The sequence below is a fragment of the Diabrotica virgifera genome, chromosome 7 (assembly GCF_917563875.1).
Source record: "Diabrotica virgifera virgifera chromosome 7, PGI_DIABVI_V3a".
Lineage (NCBI taxonomy): Eukaryota > Metazoa > Arthropoda > Insecta > Coleoptera > Chrysomelidae > Diabrotica > Diabrotica virgifera.
The window spans coordinates 135,705,901-135,726,836 of NC_065449.1; positions in this window are offsets into that span (position 1 = coordinate 135,705,901).

Below are 20,936 nucleotides of genomic sequence, written 5' to 3' on the forward strand. Positions count from 1 at the left end.
ATAAAAAACAAGTGGAAAAAAGCCGGCTTGCTTTTTTTTGAAGTCAAGAATGAACCAAGAAAAAACCAGATTCACTTCCAAAAACTTAGTAGTATTTAAGCATACTTCATTTTAACTTTAGGTAACATCATTAAATGAGTAGAATGCTAATATGCAACTTTAAAAATTTAAGGTCAAATAGTTACCAGCAGGTCATCCTAGCCCAACCGACACACAAAAGAAAATGGAGTTTGAATTATCAGGTGTAAACTGACATCTCGCCAAGAGGCAGGCAACCTTTAAAAAATTATAACAAAGAGTGACTGACAACTGCAGTGCAGCGCGGTAAAATTTAAATTGATGTAATTAAAACAGTTATAAAAGTGTTTAAAAAGTGAAAGTAATATCAAGAAGTAATCAAGGGATGTACCTTATACCTCGTAGACAAGAATCACAGTTTATTTTAAACAAGTGAGGGCACTTCACACAATTATATGGAAAAGTGCCTACGTTAGTACTGGTAATCCAGTTAACTAACTAATATATAAGATAGTACAACAGTATAACTCCCATATATCGCAGCTCAAAAAGCAAGAAAAAAATATGCAATAATTTAAGAAAATTTATAAATCAGTTTAGCAAATTGTAATTTATAATTAATATCAATAATGCAAAATTTTATCCTATGGCAAAATTTTAAATTGTACATCTAATAAGTAAACTGTTATTATCAAAAAAAGTGGGAAAAGCTTGAAAAAACCACCAAAAACTTTTTTACAATAAAATAATTTAAGTGAATAACATCGACTGATTCCGCAAGATCACTATTAAAGAAGTGGAAAAAGCCTGAAAACCACAAAACTTTTTTACAATATAATAATTTGAGTGTAATAATACCAACTAATTCTGCAAAATCAATGCATGGTATATTTGACTCAAGTTACTGATGTCAGTTCTCTTGTTAAGTACATTAGAGGTTTTTAATATGAAACACATCTCTAAGAACTGTCTTTTCGACAGGTTGCGTTCATTGCAAAGGATCTTGGCTTCATCAAAGTCCACCTTATGTTTTGTATCTATTGCATGTTGGGCTAAGGCACAAGTTGGTTTTTTCAAATTGATATCACTACGGTGTGAAATTAAACGTGATTTTAAAGCTCGCTTTGTCTGCCCTACATAACATGCGTCACATTCAGCACAAGGTATGTGGTAGACCACATTAACTTTTTCCAAAGGGGACAAGGGTGTTTTAGTCTTAGAGAACAAATTTCTGACTGTTCTTGCGTTCTTAATTGCAATCTTAACAGGAATATTATTATTTTTATATAGTTTAATAAGTTTATCAGTAACCTGAGGAAAATAAGGAAGTGAAGAAAACTGGGAAACAGGAGTCCCAAGATTAGTAGTAGGCAGAATTGTGATGTTAACAGTATTATTCGATATTGATCTAAGTTGGTCACCATTGGGTATGTCGTTCAGAGAAGAACCGTAGCTTTGGGAAAAAAGAAATTTATTGATAAGGGAAGAAGGGTAGGAATTATCTACCAATATACTTCTGAGTAGCAGAAGGGATTCCCTTCGATTAACCGGATGTGTCAACCTATGTAGCCTACAGCTTAAAGCTTTAATAAGATTTATTTTATATTTAAAAGGATGACAAGAATGGTAGTTGAGAAACCTATTAGAGGCCATTGGTTTCCTATACCAACTTGTACAAAGTGTGTTATCTCCACTTCTAGTGACACGCATGTCCAAGAAGGGGATACTATGGTTGTTGGGGTCCTCGAGTTCACATGTGAACTGCAAATGAGGATCAAACCCATTGAAGATGGACAAGGTGGCCTGAGTCTTGTCTGGTGGTAAGGCTAGTAATAGGTCGTCCACATAACGTTTAACAAAAGGAACTTGAAAATCTAAATAACCCAGACGGTCAGATACTAAATCATCCAAAACATAATTCACTAGGATGGGTGAAATCGAGGAACCCATTGGTGTCCCAAAAATTTGTAAATAAAATTTGTCGTTGAAGACCAAAAAATTAGTGTCAAACACTAATTGGAGCAATTCTGCAAACACTTCCCAGGAAACTGGAGAATTAGGTTGGATAATATTCCAATGATTTCTTAGTGAAGTAAGGACACTAGCTAGGGGAAGGTTAGTAAAAAGTGAAACTACATCAAAACTCACCAAAATATAACCATGTGGTAGCTTAAAGTCATTAATAAATTCACTAAATTGAAAAGAGTCAACAATATTGTAATCATTATTGTAATTATAAGATTTTGACAAGATATCAGTCAAAAATTTTGCAATATGTATGTTAGGTGAATTAATTGAGGAAACAATAGGCCTCATGCTCAATGTGGGCTTGTGAATTTTTGGCAGACAATAAAATCTTGGAGCATAACCATCATAATTATGTAATGACTTAGCTAAAGTTTGATCTATGATCTTAATATTTTTTAAGTGAGTAATGAATTTATTAATTTTGTTAGAAAATTTTGAACAGGGATTTGAAGTAAGAGGTTGGTAGTACCTAACGTCATCTAACAATGATTGACTGAGGCTGATATATTGATCTTTATCCATAAGAACAGTGGCATTGCCTTTGTCACTGGTGAGAACGAGAAGATTAGGGTGGGTTTTTAAAAACGATACCGTTTCCCTATAAATCTTATCAATTTCAGATATGGATTGCCTAGGGCGGTTGGTATAATTCAACAGAATGTTATTAGAAGATGACCTTAGGGAAAGAAGATCAGCATTGTCTGCATGAGACAATATATTTTCTACATCTGCAAGGGTCCTACTGATTGAATAATCTTTGAAGGTAGGTTCCAGACCAAATTTAGGGCCCAAAGATAGTAGCTTTAGAATATTTTGAGGAACATCCACATTAGAAAGATTCTTTATCCAATTAGGATTAAATGGAATTTTGTGGAAGTCTGGTGCACCCAATTTATCAAGCTTACTCTGAAGATGTAAAATAGTTTTTTTATAAACGAAATTAAATTTCTTGTGTAAAGAGGTCTCAAACCTATCTAACAAAGATGCAGGTAAAGTGTGATCTAAGAAATCAGTGACATTATTTATTTGACCAAAAATGAATTTAATATCTGAATGAACCTTCGATATATGGAAATTAAGTAATCGTGCCCTCACCTGTCTATTAAGAGCCTGGCTCCTGCGTTGGAGTGTGTGATCGTGGGTTCCTGTGGTAGTAGTAAGTATGTTAGAAGTGGTATCTGTGATAAATCTTGGAATTTTCTTGGTTCTCCTGCACTCTAGAAGGAAAGTTCTTCTTGCTTCAGCTGTAGCTAGTTTTTCGGTCAGATTGGTCCATCTCTTGAGCTTTTTTCACTGGTAGTTCCCCATGGATGCGCCTGGTATTAGCGTAAAAACCCTCTGTAACAGAAGACATCATAAAGGAGTACGACCGTCAATTCCAATATAACAAAGGAGCACTCGTAAGTGTAGGGTTTTATCGGTCAAGTGGGTGAAAAAAGAGACAAAGAATTCAGCTACTTCATCTATTTATTGAAGACGTTTCGTCTACTGCTCAGTAGACATCATCAGTTCATCTACAAAAAGAGTGGTATAAGAGACAACATCCAAAAGAGAGTTAAACAAGCACTAGCGTTACCTTAAAAAGACATGTAGCAAACGATAAGATGTACATAGTAAAAAAACCTTATCCATGAACCAACGTAATGTAAAAGTATATAACATTTAAGTGTATAGTTAATATTTAAAAAACTTTAGTACAGCCAAAGACAAGACCATGTGGTAACAGTCATATATAAAAAACAAGTGGAAAAAAGCCGGCTTGCTTTTTTTTGAAGTCAAGAATGAACCAAGAAAAAACCAGATTCACTTCCAAAAACTTAGTAATATTTAAGCATACTTCATTTTAACTTTAGGTAACATCATTAAATGAGTAGAATGCTAATATGCAACTTTAAAAATTTAAGGTCAAATAGTTACCAGCAGGTCATCCTAGCCCAACCGACACACAAAAGAAAATGGAGTTTGAATTATCAGGTGTAAACTAGGTGCAAGGGTCCTACTGATTGAATGCAGATGTAGAAAATATATTGTCTCATGCAGACAATGCTGATCTTCTTTCCCTAAGGTCATCTTCTAATAACATTCTGTTGAATTATACCAACCGCCCTAGGCAATCCATATCTGAAATTGATAAGATTTATAGGGAAACGGTATCGTTTTTAAAAACCCACCCTAATCTTCTCGTTCTCACCAGTGACAAAGGCAATGCCACTGTTCTTATGGATAAAGATCAATATATCAGCCTCAGTCAATCATTGTTAGATGACGTTATGTACTACCAACCTCTTACTTCAAATCCCTGTTCAAAATTTTCTAACAAAATTAATAAATTCATTACTCACTTAAAAAATATTAAGATCATAGATCAAACTTTAGCTAAGTCATTACATAATTATGATGGTTATGCTCCAAGATTTTATTGTCTGCCCAAAATTCACAAGCCCACATTGAGCATGAGGCCTATTGTTTCCTCAATTAATTCACCTAACATACATATTGCAAAATTTTTGACTGATATCTTGTCAAAATCTTATAATTACAATAATGATTACAATATTGTTGACTCTTTTCAATTTAGTGAATTTATTAATGACTTTAAGCTACCACATGGTTATATTTTGGTGAGTTTTGATGTAGTTTCACTTTTTACTAACCTTCCCCTAGCTAGTGTCCTTACTTCACTAAGAAATCATTGGAATATTATCCAACCTAATTCTCCAGTTTCCTGGGAAGTGTTTGCAGAATTGCTCCAATTAGTGTTTGACACTAATTTTTTGGTCTTCAACGACAAATTTTATTTACAAATTTTTGGGACACCAATGGGTTCCTCGATTTCACCCATCCTAGTGAATTATGTTTTGGATGATTTAGTATCTGACCGTCTGGGTTATTTAGATTTTCAAGTTCCTTTTGTTAAACGTTATGTGGACGACCTATTACTAGCCTTACCACCAGACAAGACTCAGGCCACCTTGTCCATCTTCAATGGGTTTGATCCTCATTTGCAGTTCACATGTGAACTCGAGGACCCCAACAACCATAGTATCCCCTTCTTGGACATGCGTGTCACTAGAAGTGGAGATAACACACTTTGTACAAGTTGGTATAGGAAACCAATGGCCTCTAATAGGTTTCTCAACTACCATTCTTGTCATCCTTTTAAATATAAATTAAATCTTATTAAAGCTTTAAGCTGTAGGCTACATAGGTTGACACATCCGGTTAATCGAAGGGAATCCCTTCTGCTACTCAGAAGTATATTGGTAGATAATTCCTACCCTTCCTCCCTTATCAATAAATTTCTTTTTTCCCAAAGCTACGGTTCTTCTCTGAACGACATACCCAATGGTGACCAACTTAGATCAATATCGAATAATACTGTTAACATCACAATTCTGCCTACTACTAATCTTGGGACTCCTGTTTCCCAGTTTTCTTCACTTCCTTATTTTCCTCAGGTTACTGATAAACTTATTAAACTATATAAAAATAATAATATTCCTGTTAAGATTGCAATTAAGAACGCAAGAACAGTCAGAAATTTGTTCTCTAAGACTAAAACACCCTTGTCCCCTTTGGAACAAGTTAATGTGGTCTACCACATACCTTGTGCTGAATGTGACGCATGTTATGTAGGGCAGACAAAGCGAGCTTTAAAATCACGTTTAATTTCACACCGTAGTGATATCAATTTGAAAAACCAACTTGTGCCTTAGCCCAACATGCAATAGATACAAAACATAAGGTGGACTTTGATGAAGCCAAGATCCTTTGCAATGAACGCAACCTGTCGAAAAGACAGTTCTTAGAGATGTGTTTCATATTAAAAACCTCTAATGTACTTAACAAGAGAACTGACATCAGTAACTTGAGTCAAATATACCATGCATTGATTTTGCAGAATTAGTTGGTATTATTACACTCAAATTATTATATTGTAAAAAAGTTTTGTGGTTTTCAGGCTTTTTCCACTTCTTTAATAGTGATCTTGCGGAATCAGTCGATGTTATTCACTTAAATTATTTTATTGTAAAAAAGTTTTTGGTGGTTTTTTCAAGCTTTTCCCACTTTTTTTTGTTAATAACAGTTTACTTATTAGATGTACAATTTAAAATTTTGCCATAGGATAAAATTTTGCATTATTGATATTAATTATAAATTACAATTTGCTAAACTGATTTATAAATTTTCTTAAATTATTGCATATTTTTTTCTTGCTTTTTGAGCTGCGATATATGGGAGTTATACTGTTGTACTATTTTATATATTAGTTAGTTAACTAGATTACCAGTACTAACGTAGGCACTTTTCCATATAATTGTGTGAAGTGCCCTCACTTGTTTAAAATAAACTGTGATTCTTGTCTACGAGGTATAAGGTACATCCCTTGATTACTTCTTGATATTACTTTCACTTTTTAAACACTTTTATAACTGTTTTAATTACATCAATTTAAATTTTACCGCGCTGCACTGCAGTTGTCAGTCACTCTTTGTTATAATTTTTTAAAGGTTGCCTGCCTCTTGGCGAGATGTCAGTTTACACCTGATAATTCAAACTCCATTTTCTTTTGTGTGTCGGTTGGGCTAGGATGACCTGCTGGTAACTATTTGACCTTAAATTTTTAAAGTTGCATATTAGCATTCTACTCATTTAATGATGTTACCTAAAGTTAAAATGAAGTATGCTTAAATACTACTAAGTTTTTGGAAGTGAATCTGGTTTTTTCTTGGTTCATTCTTGACTTCAAAAAAAAGCAAGCCGGCTTTTTTCCACTTGTTTTTTATATATGACTGTTACCACATGGTCTTGTCTTTGGCTGTACTAAAGTTTTTTAAATATTAACTATACACTTAAATGTTATATACTTTTACATTACGTTGGTTCATGGATAAGGTTTTTTTACTATGTACATCTTATCGTTTGCTACATGTCTTTTTAAGGTAACGCTAGTGCTTGTTTAACTCTCTTTTGGATGTTGTCTCTTATACCACTCTTTTTGTAGATGAACTGATGATGTCTACTGAGCAGTAGACGAAACGTCTTCAATAAATAGATGAAGTAGCTGAATTCTTTGTCTCTTTTTTCACCCACTTGACCGATAAAACCCTACACTTACGAGTGCTCCTTTGTTATATTGGAATTGACGGTCGTACTCCTTTATGATATATATATATATATATATATATATATATATATATATATATATATATATATATATATATATATATATATATATATATATATATATCGGTTTTTCTAGCGTTCTACGCCTTTCCGTTACTAATCGCCACTCCTTTCTATTGTGGCAGTCTTCTTCTCTTAAGGTTCTTTCCGACATTGCCTTGGAGATGCCCTTTATCCATGTAGTTGTTGGTTTTCCTCGTTTGCGTTTTTCTGTGGGGGTCCATTCTAACACTTTTTTGGGGATTCTCCTTTCCTCCAATCGTCTTACGTGTCCGTACCATACTAGCTGTTGTCTTTCGATGTCATGTATGTTTGTTCTTTCTACTTCCATTTGTTGTCTAATGTCGTCGTTTCTAGTCTAGATCTTCTTGCTGACCTTCTCTCCAAAAATCCATCTCAGTAGCTAATAATTTATCTTTGTACTTGTTGGTTAATTGCCAGACTTCAGCCCCATAGGTTAACACTGGTTTTAATATTGTATTGCAAATTCTCTTTTTATTTTCTGTTCTTATATTTTTTTGCCACAGTACCGAATTCAGGGCTCCTATCACCTATTTTCCCTTTAATATTTTCTTCGTTTCTAGTAGATACTAGTTAGTTTTATTCCCAGAATATGTATTCATTGCAGCTTGTAATTGTCTCTTGTTCCAGGCTCAGGTTCTCCGTTTCTGCCCTTCCTACGAATAGATATTGTGTTTTTTTTTGGTATTTACCTCCAGACCCCATTTTATATATTCCTCTATTAGTTTCCTTGCCATATATTTAAGATCTTCCTTGTCCTGTGCAATTACAATTTGGTCATCTGCATAGTGCAGTGTGTAGAGTATCGTATCTCCAATCGGTAATCCCATTCCATTGCACTTCTCCTTCCATTGCCTAAGATCTTACCGATTGGAGATACGATACTCTACACGAATATTTATATTATATTGAATAATACTGGCGATATGCAGCATCCTTGCCTTAACCCTTTAGTGGCCAGAAAACCTTTTGATGTTTTATTTCCGCTTTTAATTTTGGATGTCGAGTTTCTAATTCTTTGAGTGCCTGTATAATAGATATATTTATGCTGGTCTTTTCTAGTACTTCCCATAATCTATTAATGGGGACCGTGTCATATGCCTTCTTTAGATCTACCATGAGTAAGAGTAAATGCAACTTTTGGGCTCTTGACAGCCTTTTTTCTATTACTTGAGTTATACAGAGGCAACAGAAAATGTTGTCTATTGTAGATCTACCTGCCACTAATTACGAAACATTTATAATATATATTTATTAAAGTGGCTCTTGCAGTACTTAATATAATATCATTATTATTATCTGGTTAACAGAATTATACTTTTTAATGATGCAACTTTAAATACAAGTATTGTAACAACAATTAACAAAAAATACTGCAAAAAAAAGATAAATAAGTGATAAATGTGTCACTTTTCTTGAGCACATACGCAGATTGTTTTGAATAAAATAATCACATATTATATACTGTCTTAACTCGACAAACGACGCTTTATGAACATCTTAGATGGACAAATTTCTTGCATGATATAATGACACTAGTGTCATTTAACGACAAATACTTGAACTATAGACGTAATACTTTCTGAGATAAAATTTTGTAGTTTTATTAAACTGTTGGTGCAATAAAACCGTTTTTATTTATTTATTTTTTGAGTTGTGACACTATTTGAGCGGAGGTGCGATATATTAATTTTTAAACCGAAACATGTGTCTAAGAGTACATAATGGGAAATATCCGGTCTCAGAGACCCGGCGCAAAAATATTTACATAACACAAAATACTGACGATACTTACAGGGATACTTACAAAAATATTAAAAAATCTTAGAACTAGGTATTTAAAGTAACCACTAATTAAGTACTATTAATCATAAAGTAATTACTATTAATTATTATCACTCACTATTATTTTAAAGCGCTTAACGGACTTGGTTGATCTAAAGATACTCCCAAAATAGCTAGGCCCTTTGCAAATAGCGAATTCATATTTTCGTGGCCAGATTTCAAAACTGAAGTGAGCATAAGCAAACCAATAAATGCGTGTACCTTCAGAATATCGGTATAATATCTCTATAATTTAATTTATTTTCGAGTTTTAGTTTACATCTAATTGAAATTAATTTAGCATTTGTGCATTGGGTAAATTAACTTTTCTGGTAAGTCCGGGAGATTGGCGAATAATGTTATGTTTTTCGCTTTTGAAACAGAAGACGATGCACTTTTTAACCATTTATATTCTTTCTTGTGTTTTCTGCCAATAAAATACTGTGGTTCTCCGCCATTTTATTCCTCATATTGGTTGGCGCTTTTACCAATAAGTTGTTGCTCAGCTTCAAGAAGATCATCTTCTCCGACAATATTGTCACTTTCTTATCGTATTTCGACTTCTTGTTGTGATACCTGCTACTCTTCATCACTTTGTGCATAGTCCGGATCTATATCAGAGTGCTCAACTTCCTCGTATTCATCAGGTTCATCGTCGTTCTCCAAATACCATTCCATAACTCGTTGCTCAAAATATTTGTCTCCAAACTTAGTTCTTTGTCTGGATAGATGTTTTGATGCAATTCCAGTACTCGTGGAAGGAATATCCACAGTAATGGCCCCTAAAAGTAATTAAAGGCGTTTTGGAAACATTACCGCTAAGACCAATTACGTACAAAATACATAATGAGAAACTTCCGGCTTACGTACCTGTATGATACTCCTGTGAAACCGGAGCACTTTCAAATACTGACTTGTACCTTATATAGTGGAGTCAATGAAGGTTTTCACCTCCGATTTCGTTGAACCTCCATCGATTTTCATGAAAATTGGTAAGTATGTAGAGGATACCTCAAGAAACAAAGGTGACATGGTGCCAACTTGCGCTTTTACCCTGGGGGGGATGCCACCCCTTCTCGGGGGTGGAAATTATTTTATTAAAAATAATACCACTAATCGATAGAAGGACAAATTATAAGTAAAATTTGTTATATACAGTTATTTCAATAAATCAATAGTTTTTGAGTTATTAAAGATCAAAAGTTTTGATTTTTCCTGAAAAAATCCATGTTTTAAAGCAGTTTTTCATAAATAACTCAAAAACCATAAATCTCTTCAAAAAAGTTGTTATTACCAAAATCGAAGATAATATAAAAATAAATAAGCTCCTTATTCGAAAAATCCTTTACTACATATACAAAGTGAGTTATATGCAATTGAATGTATATTTTTTTTCGGCGAGTACTCAAATCTTAGTATTCAAGCTTAAATAACAGGAAAACGATGCACTTTGTTAAATATAGATATTAAACATTTTAATAAAGTACTTAAAGGTAACTATCAAAAAGCTATATAAGAAGTCGATAGCATCAAAATTAAGCAAGTTATGATGGAAATAAGAGGACCCTTTCAGGTTTTGGACAAATTGGCTTTTAAAGCACCCTATGTAACGCACAGCTAGCACAGCTAAATCTGACTGCATTTTTATGTTTGTGCATCACAGTGTTGCCATGCTGTTTTCTATATATTTCTTTCATAATTTCAATCAATGTTAAATATACCTACAAGAATAATAGAATAATAACATTTAGTTCTCGGTCATTATACTAGGTATAATGATAAATGAGGTGTCAAATTAAAGCTTATAATCCAAGGATAGTACTAATGGTAAGAAATTAGACCTAGGTTGTCTGTCCGTCTGTCTGTCTGTCCGCGAATATAACTCCTCCGTCACTATACCAGGTCGGACGGACAGGCGGACAGACAGCCTATGTCAAACTTCTCATCTTTAGTACCATCCTTGGATTATAAGCTTTCATTTGACACCTCATTTGTCATTCTACCTGGTACAGTGACGAAGGAGTTGAGTTTGCAAACAGAGAGACAAGACGGACGGACGGACAGACGGACGTGGACAATTCAATGTTTTCACATTTTTTCAAAATTGATGAAAACAACAACATAATAAACTTTACTTAATTGGTGTTTCAAAACTACTTACTTTTAACACATTAGGTACACAATATTACAAGGTTTCTAGCAAGTTAAACGTCACAATGATTTAAAATAATCAAGTAAAAACCTATATATACATAACATATTAGAACATACCTAAAATACACAAAAATGATACATTTCACACACAAATATAATATCACAAAAAATTGTAACATGATAGTATGAAAAAATAGAGGATACGGCAACGGTGTTACATGTGACGGTCGGCCCGGGTCGGATTCAATGCCAATATCTACACAGACATCGTAGAGACATATTAGGGTGCTTTAAAAGCCAAGATGTCCCAGATTTTTTAGGGAAGAATGAAAAATGAAACATACGTCATTTCCACAAAAATTAAAATTTATAGTAACCCATTTAAAACTTTATTTATTTTAACATGAGTAATAACTTCAACAATTTTGACCGGTTTAGAATGAATATTTTTGAAAAAAAATAAGATTAAAAAAAAATTAGAATTTTTCAAATTTTCGTGAATTTCATTTTCTTTTGATAATAACTCCAAAAATACTCGATATACTTAAAAAATGGTAGAGAACAAAATTTTAGTTTTAACTTTATTTAAGCTTTTTCTTGTTTTAATATTTTTTTACGACAAAAAATAACCGAGATAGAAACATTTAAAACCTAAATTTTACTGCGAGAACCATGTAACCGGGCCCTTTCACCTTGTATTTAAAAAAAAATAAAGGATTTAGAAAATTATGTTTAATACAGTGTTATAGAACTTTTACTTGGCTTTGTAGTGGTTTTTGGATAAATCTCATATTTCAAAATTTAACGGAGTTATTTTAAAAAAACCAATAACATTTTCTTTGAAAAAATTTTATGGCGGAGATTTTGTATGTATACAGGTTGTGGGAAGTCCAATTAGTCGTTTGTTGTAGGAGATACGAAAAAAGTTTATTTAGGTGAGATTGGGCCATAGATAATATCAGAATTTAAATACATTTCCAAATATACAGGGCCACCCATATTGACAGGGTGAAACAAAATTATCTTTTGTTTAATGGAACACCCTGTATATTTTTACATTTTTGGATTCTCCTCTATGTTTTATTTTTTAAAATATCAGGTTTTGTGATGTTATACGAAGTAGTTTAAAAGCTAATTACGTTTTTATTTTCAAATTTCATAGCAATATTCACCCCCTGTATAATTGTAGTGATTTGCCATCAGAGAATAAATTTATGTTCAAGTGATTTTTAATATAATCTATTATTGTTAAAAATTATTAATCTAGCAAAACGTTTAATTTAAGCTTATACAGGGTTGGTCGAAACTGAATGAGTGTTTTCTCAAAGTTTGAGAGTATGAGTTTTCTCAAACGGAGCAGCCTGTAATGCCTGTAATGAGCATTGTAATGAAATGGCAACAATGGCACTTTATTATTTCCCACCCTGCCAGTGAGAACTGAATTTATTTTTGAAATCACTAACTTTATGTCTTTAATTATTTGAAATATTTTAAACGATTAAAAAACAATCAAATTAAATTGAAATGAATAACCAGTGTATATCTTCCATATTTACTTCATATTTAACGTAGCCTGTACCATAACATTGCACAGATTATTATCCCTGTATAGCAACGATATACCATGAATGTGAATTCATACTTGAGAAATCTCCTATATCCAGTCTCACAAAAAAAAGGGATTCCTCAAACATAATATATATGCAGACAAAATCAGCCAAAGTGATTTGCGATATCTAATTAAGGCCATCAGTACATAATTCTCAAATATTTTACGGGTATCCCTACTTTTTCTGTCTTTACACGGCAAATTACGTGTAATAAAATTCACACTGGTATGGATGTGTAAACATTACTAGAATGTCATTCTACTTGAAAATGTCATCATTAACTTAAAGAGATGGCTTTTGAATGTTCTTGGATAACTGTTATTTTTATAATTACAAATTATTAATTCAGTTAATAAATGTGATAATTTTTTCACTATGTATTCAGTGATTGTAATAATTTATATGTACAAGAAAAACTAATACTCAATCGAGAAAAGAGGAAAAGTGTTAAGTGATTTTTTAATAGTATATTGTTACTATCTAACACTTACAATTTACAATTTTGAACATCTTTAACAACACTGATGACAGAATATATATTATACTGACGTATTCTCTGCTTGAATCTTCCACAAATAATAGACAATAAATATCTTTTTATTAAGTTCACGTCTTAAATCAATTATTTATCAAATACATTATATATCAATATTATTTAATCAACAAATCAAAATATTCCCTATGCCATGTCAAATATTTCAAATTGTCACTGATTGTCACTGTCTGACTGACAGTATGCTGACAATATTCTATTCGACTGAGTGCGTTGTATGACAAAGATAGATTTGGAAATATTACCACGGACATTATATTAATTTTTTTCGAATCCTGAAAAAACCAATAAATATTTTTGAAAAATTTAAACGCAGAATGAAAGACTATATTATTACCGAGGGCCGGAAGTCCCTTAGAATAAATAAAAAGTTTATTTTGAATGAGATATTTTAAATTAAATATCACACTAAATTTTCTCTTAGTTTTTCACCCCTGACACTTATTAAAATAAACATTATAGAAGTTCTCAGGGACTCTCGGCCCTCGCCAATAACGTAATCTTTCATTCTGCGCTTAAATTTTTCAAAAATACTTGTTAGTTTTCTCAGGATTCGAAAAAAATGAATCCCCATTTGAATAGCATTTCAGCCGAAAATACGTACCCATCCTCTTAAAGGCCCTACCAAGTTGGCTTTGTTGAATATAGCATGGAAGCACGATGATACTTTAGTGATAAGCGTATTTTTCGTAGTAGCTATAGTATGTTGTTTTATATTATGTATTACCTATATTAAATTAGTTTTAGTATGTTTCGTTTATCTAAAAAAATGTAAAACAAACAAAAATTCTGATTTTCTTGTAGTTGTTTTTTCGTATAGATATTGTTTTATATTGTAGTAAATTGAATTTAGTTTTAATATGTTCCGTTTGTTTGTAGAATTATATTTAATTAGATTTGCTTTAATTACTAAAATAAAGAAATTTTCAATTATATTTTATGTATTTGTGGAAAAGGAAACCTAGCATTAGCGGCCACATTTCTATAACGGCCAATTATTTTCTATTTTTAGTGGCCGTTATTGTCAGGTTTTACTGTACCAATAATATTTTATTAAATTATGAAATATTATTTAAATAAAAAATTTATAAACTTGATAAAAGAAAGTTTGCTTAGATTTTACTCCTCTATCTAATTATGGGGTTATTTTTAATAAAATAGTGTTCATCCATGAGAAGGGGTAACATCCACCCCAGGATAAAAACGCAAGTTGGTACCACATCATTTTTGTTTCTTGAGGTATCCTCTAACTACTTACCAATTTTCATGAAAATTGATGGAGGTTCAACGAAATCAGGGGTGAAAACCTTCAGTGACTGCCTTTTTGGAAATATAAAAGATTAATTTTTTTCGTGATTGTCGATTTGCTAATTTTCTGATTTTTGGTTGCTATAAGGTTTAAAAAATTAATAAAAATTATAAATCATGCACATATGTAAATGTAAAAAAATATTAATTTTACTTAATTAAACGAGATTGCTTGAGCCAGAATGCTGAAATCTGCATTTTTATCATTAAAAAAAAAAAAAGGTGGATTTCACCCCTAAAATGCAGAAAGCGCAACTTGGTGCCATATCACTTTTGTTTTTGAAGTATCCTCTAACTAATCAACAATTTTCATGAAAATCGATGAAGGTTCAAAGAAATCGTGGGTGAAAATATTCAGTGACTACACTTTCAGAAATATAGAAGAATAAGGTTCTCGTGATTTTCGACTTGTAAATTTTCGGATTTTTGGTTGCTATAAGGTTTGAAAAATTAAAAAAAATGTAATTCATGCACATAAATATAAAAAAAGTATTTATTTTTCTTAATTAAACGAGATTACTTGCGCCATAATGCGGAAATCTGCATTTTTTACAATTTAAAAAGTAGGGGTGTATTACACCCCTAAAATGCAAAAGCGCAAGTTGATGCTATGTATCTTTTATTTCTTGAGGTATCCTCTAACTACTTACCGATTTTTATGAAAATCGATGAAGGTTCAACAAAATAGGAAGTGAAAATTTACAGTGACTGCACTTTCAGAAATCTAAAAAATAATTTTTAAAAAAGGGGTGTATTTCACCCCTAAAATGCAAAAAGTGCAAGTTGGCACTATGTCACCTTTGTTCCTTGAGATATCCTTTAACCACTCACCAATTTTTATGAAAATCGATGGAGGTTCAACGAAATCTGAGGTAATAACTCATATCCTTCATAAGCCACCTTCATTGACTCCACTAATAGTTGCAGAACATAAAATATACTAATCATGGTTGCGCGCGTTACGTTTACGTACCTCACTAGCTGATGGAAGCATATATGTGAGAGGGGGGAACCGCAGCTCATACAGGGTTGCCAAAGTTCAGCATAATGTGACACTAAAGGTCTCAGATACTGGTGTGTCCGTTTAAGGGTTAATATTACATCTTCTTGTTTTGGCTGGGATTCTTTATTCAACATTATTTTGATTACTACATATTTTGTGCATGAACTATCCCACCTTAATCGCTAGTCACATTTTTGTTCTTTGTTTATTTTTTGACTCCATTTACCAATATTTGTAAAGGTCCATTATCATTATTTAACAATATTGTGTTCATTGATGAATCTAAACCAAAATTTAGACCCTATCCTGAACTGCTTGTAGCCATTAGTTTGTTTCTACTGTAATGTGAGGTGCATAACCATCGATATAATAACTAGTAGATTAGGCAAGGTATGAGCCGCTCTGTGCATCGAGGTGTAACGCCAATATTAAGGATTGAGTGGTCTAGCCATCTTTGTCTTTCACATGCGAAGGGATCACTTGATTAAAAGAGATATATAGACCACCTATCGACTGTTTTCGCGTTACGCTTTTTTCTACTCAGCCTTGTCTACCCTTAATATATCTATGTGCATAACTGTGTACTGTGTAAAGTTAAGTTGGTTGAAGTCAATGACGTATAACATCTAGACCCAGCAGTCTCCGATACTCGATACCTCGGCGACTCTTCGGATGCTTGGACGCTTCGGATATTTATAATCGAGTGGCATAAAGGTCTATGGAGGCTGGAAGTATGCTTATGTTTACTACAACTACTACATTGTTTGATTTGCTTGTCTGGATAATGATCAGAAGAAATGCGTTCAATGTGCTTCCCCGTTTAGGATTTTGTCCTCTTCAGGGTTTGTGGTGAATGTTTAGAGTTGGCAGCAAAAGCAAACAGTCCGAAAAACACACTGGGACAAGCGCCGTGTCCTGGTGTTCTTGGATCCTTGGTTATGCCGGACGGTGGTGTCCAGAAGGCTAAGAAGTCAACAGAGAAGAAAGTTTGATGGATTGTTGTTGGTTCCATAGACATTTACGTGTACTGTCCGTGCTTTGCTCTCGACCAGTCTCCCTAGAAACCATTGTACAACGACAGGCGAACCTGCGTCCCTCGTCGGCGGTCAGGAGGTGGCTTTGAGCGCAGCGTGGACAGTGAGCGTTCGAGTGGAGAAAATAGTTGCGGCTATTTTCTTGGGACGAACAGGTATAATTGTGCAATGAAGTTGGGAAACCGCAAAAAACCAACTTCTCCCTGTTCGGGGTAGGGAAGAGGAAATGTTAGAGGTGGGTACGGTAGGCTAACGGGGTAGCCTCAAGGATGTTTTCGTACTCCACCGGGAGTTCGTCAATGCATGTTTGCATTAGAGCGGACGGTACATGAATCTTTTTGCGTTTGGGCTTTCGGTGGAGTACGTGGCCGGAAGATGAACAGGAACATTTGAGAGATTCTTGGGTGTCGGAAGGGGGGCCGTTGATTACTTTGATTGTGAAGTTCCTGTTCAGAGAGTTTATTCTCTCGGTGATTTTGGGGGTGTTCGAGATGTTATGGATTTCGTTTGAGGGATATCGCCAGTGCTCATAGTTACATCTACGCAAGACTCTACGCTCTGTCCTCAACAACCTCTCTTGTTTTTGTCTTGAGCAAAGAGAGTAGATACATGACTTGTACTCCATGACGGGTCGAATAAAGGTCTTGTAAGTGTGAATGAGAGTCTTCTTGTGTGTCTTCCCAATTTTTCCAGAGAGAGCGTTGAGAAGTCTGGCCCTGTTCCTTACCCTATCTAAAGTTGCCTTTAGATCTGCGTCCCAGTTGAGAGTCCTGGTAAACAGTACTCCCAAATAGTTCACAGTCGGGCTAACGACAAGCCTTTCTCCCAACAGACTCAGAGGATATTGGTCATCTTCATTGCGAATGATTCTATTTGACACAGAAGTGGCGCGAAACACAATTGTTGTTGTTTTGTTCGCGTTCAGCGTGACTCTCCACTTACAACACCATTCGCCGACGCCGTCCAACAGAGCCTGGGCTCTTCTGAAGAGGAGTCTTGGGTTGTATCGAGAGGTAGTTGAGAGCAGAGTCGTGTCGTCTGCATAGAGAAACAGCCGAGTACCTGGGATATTTTGGTTAGTGATGTCGCTGTTGTAGATGATGTACAACAGCGGCGCTAGGACTGAACCCTGGGGAACTCCAGCTTGTGGAGTGAAGGGGGTGGACTTTTGATCGCCTATTTTAACTCTGACAGTACGGTTGTGAAGGTAGGAGTGTACAATCTTGGTAAATTGCAATGGTAGCCCGATGTCCAGAAGTTTCCGAACAAGCCCGTCGTGCCAGACCTGGTCGAAAGCCTTCTGCACATCCAGAAATGTGGCTATGGCGAATGAACCATCGTTGATGGTTTGAGTAACTTTGGTGGTGAAATCTATTAATGCATGTTTTGTAGATTTACCTGACTGGAATCCATATTGGAATTTTGGAATGATATTGTGATTTTCGAGAAAGTCATTGAGCCTCTCTTTTAGGATTAGCTCAAGGACTTTACCCAGAGTATTGATTAGTGAGATTGGTCTATAGGATTCCACGTCGGTTGGGGGTTTGCCTTTTTTCAAAAGCATGATGGTGTTGGCCACTTTCCAAGGAGTAGGAAAGTGGCTGTTTTTGAGACATGCATTGAATATTTTAGTTAGAAGAGGAATGACACTCTCTGGAAGTTTTTTGAGGCACCTTCGGTTGATGCCATCAGGTCCGGGAGCGCTGTTTTTGCCGATTTGGCAAAAGCTCTCCGTTTCCCTGTCTGTGAGGGGGTCCATGATAGGATCATAGACTGGAATGTAGTGGTTGAGAGTAACATTTACAATGTATTCTGTGTTGAATTTAAATATGCGATCAAAGTTCGGGTTATCTGGCGTTTGAAAATTGTTTTGAAGCGAATTTCTGAATGCTTCGGCTTTCCCTTCTGGGGAATTGACTATGTGATTGTTGACCAACAGATGAGATGGTTGAGATAATTTTTGTTTTGTTAAGACTTTGAATTTTTGCCAGAATTTACCTCCGTCTCTGTAGTCCAGTTTTGAGGTAGCATCTTCCCATCGGCGAGCCGTTAGGACAGATATCTCCCTCTTTATCCTGGCACAGATCCGGTTGTACTCTGTTTTGATTAGTGGGTTTCTGTTGGCCTTGTATTGACGTAGAAGACGTCGTTTTTGTTGAATTTTGGCAATGATGTATTGTGGAAGTGCCGGTGATGTATAGGTTATTTGTTTGAGTGGAATTGCGTGCGTGATCGCCTCAGTGATGAGGTTCTCGATATCGGTTGCACTTGTGTCGATACTATCGTTAGTATCGAGTTCGCCTAACATTGGGAGATCTTGTGTGATGAAGTTTTGGAATTCAGTCCAGTTAGCGTGACGATAGTCTCTTATAGATCTTGGAGGGTTTGGTTGTTTTGGAATGAGTATGTCGGTGTCGACAAGAAGAGGTAAGTGGTCTGACGTTATCGAATCGCCTATGTGACATCTATCCCCGAACCGATCCAGAATGTTACTAGTAACTAGGATGTGGTCGACAATAGAAGCCCCATTGGCGTTCAAAAACGTGAATTCAGTGTTGGTGATTCTTGAAATAGGAAGGTCTAGTAGATAATCCGTGAGGCGGATGCCTTCTGGGTTTTGACGATGATCACCAAACTGTGTGTGTCTACAATTTAGATCGCCCATCAACACAGCCTTGCCGAGCCTCGAAAAGTACTCTAGCAAATGCCTGTTGAGTGGTTGATCCGGGTGTTTGTAGTAAGAGACTATCGTGAGGGTTTCGTTATTGGGGATGTGCACGTCAATTGCCAGGAAGTCCACATCAGGTGGACGAAAATTTTGTGGGAATGTGTGTGTGTTGTGCGGTATTCCGTGTTTCACGAGAATACCATTCCCACGTGAAACCTGACAACGGCTTCGATGGATGATCGAATATCCTGCGAAGTGTGGATCGTTTTTCGACAGAGTATCTGTGAGTGCGAGGATCTGGATGTTATGCTTCGACAGGATATTCTTGATGAGGGGTCTCTTTTTGGAGAGACCCTGACAGTTGACTGTGCCTAGGGTGAAATCCATAAAGGGAGGGTGTTTAGTGGTTGGGGCGGAATGTCACCGTGACATTGCTCCCGTACCCGTGGACCACTGTGGAGTGGTCGTAGACTTGGCTAATCAGATTAGCCGTGATTGCAGCGATATGCTCGCGAAGTTCGGGTAACAAGTTGAGCAACAGAGCAGTCTGAATAGACAAGATGTTCTTTGTTTCTGTAGGGAGTTCGAAAGGGGGGAATGATCTTTCGATCGTAAGTGGCTGTATTTCGTGTTGGGCGGAGGGGATGGTGTGTCTTTGTGGACACTTGTTGGAGTATGCGGGGTGGTCACCGCCACAATTCGGGCATTTAGGTTCCTGCTGCTTGGTGCAGGCGCTGTACTTGTGGTTACCGCCGCAGTGGGGGCAGACGAATGCTTTTTGAGGGCATTCGTCGATGGAGTGTCCGTTTATGCAACATTTGCTGCAATATTTTGGAGTGGGGATTGTAGGGTCGGAGCCATGAGGAAGTTCGGCATTGTAGATTTCGCCATCTAGAGTTATGCCTCGGCTCAGTGCTGACGTAAATCTCTCCAAGGATTTGGTCACCACCTTGATCACTTTAGAGTCCTTGCCTGTTTTATAAGCTTTGACTCTCCACAGTCTTTCGACCGGGAATTGCTGTTCTGTGAGCAAGTCGGTGACCTCCTGCTCGGAGTAATCTACGTCGATTCCGGTAATGCAGAGGAGGTAGGTGGGCTCTTTAGCGGAAGTGTTAGCATTTCTGCTACGGCTATGGACCGTAACCATGGTTTGGCCAGTTGCTGAGTGGATAGCTTTCTCGATATCTCCTGCATTTATAGGATTGAAAAGTCGAAGATGTGCGATTCCCTGTGAGAGAACTTTGCAAGAATGAATTTTGTTGGACAAAAGAGTGGTGGCATTTATTTGCCGAAAGAAGGTACGTTTGTTACAAAGATCTTTTGGGAGATCTTTGATGAGATACTCGGACAGTGTGGGATCGTTTATGGCGTTGATGACGTTTTGATTTCTGGCTTGGGTTTTGGGGCGTGGATTGGCTGCGGCATTGGCGTAAGACATTTGTCTTATTTGTCTTCTTTGGAAGACGAAATCGTTGGGTTCAGGATTGTTTGCAGTGCTGATGGTTGCTTGTTGTTGAGAAGAGGGTTG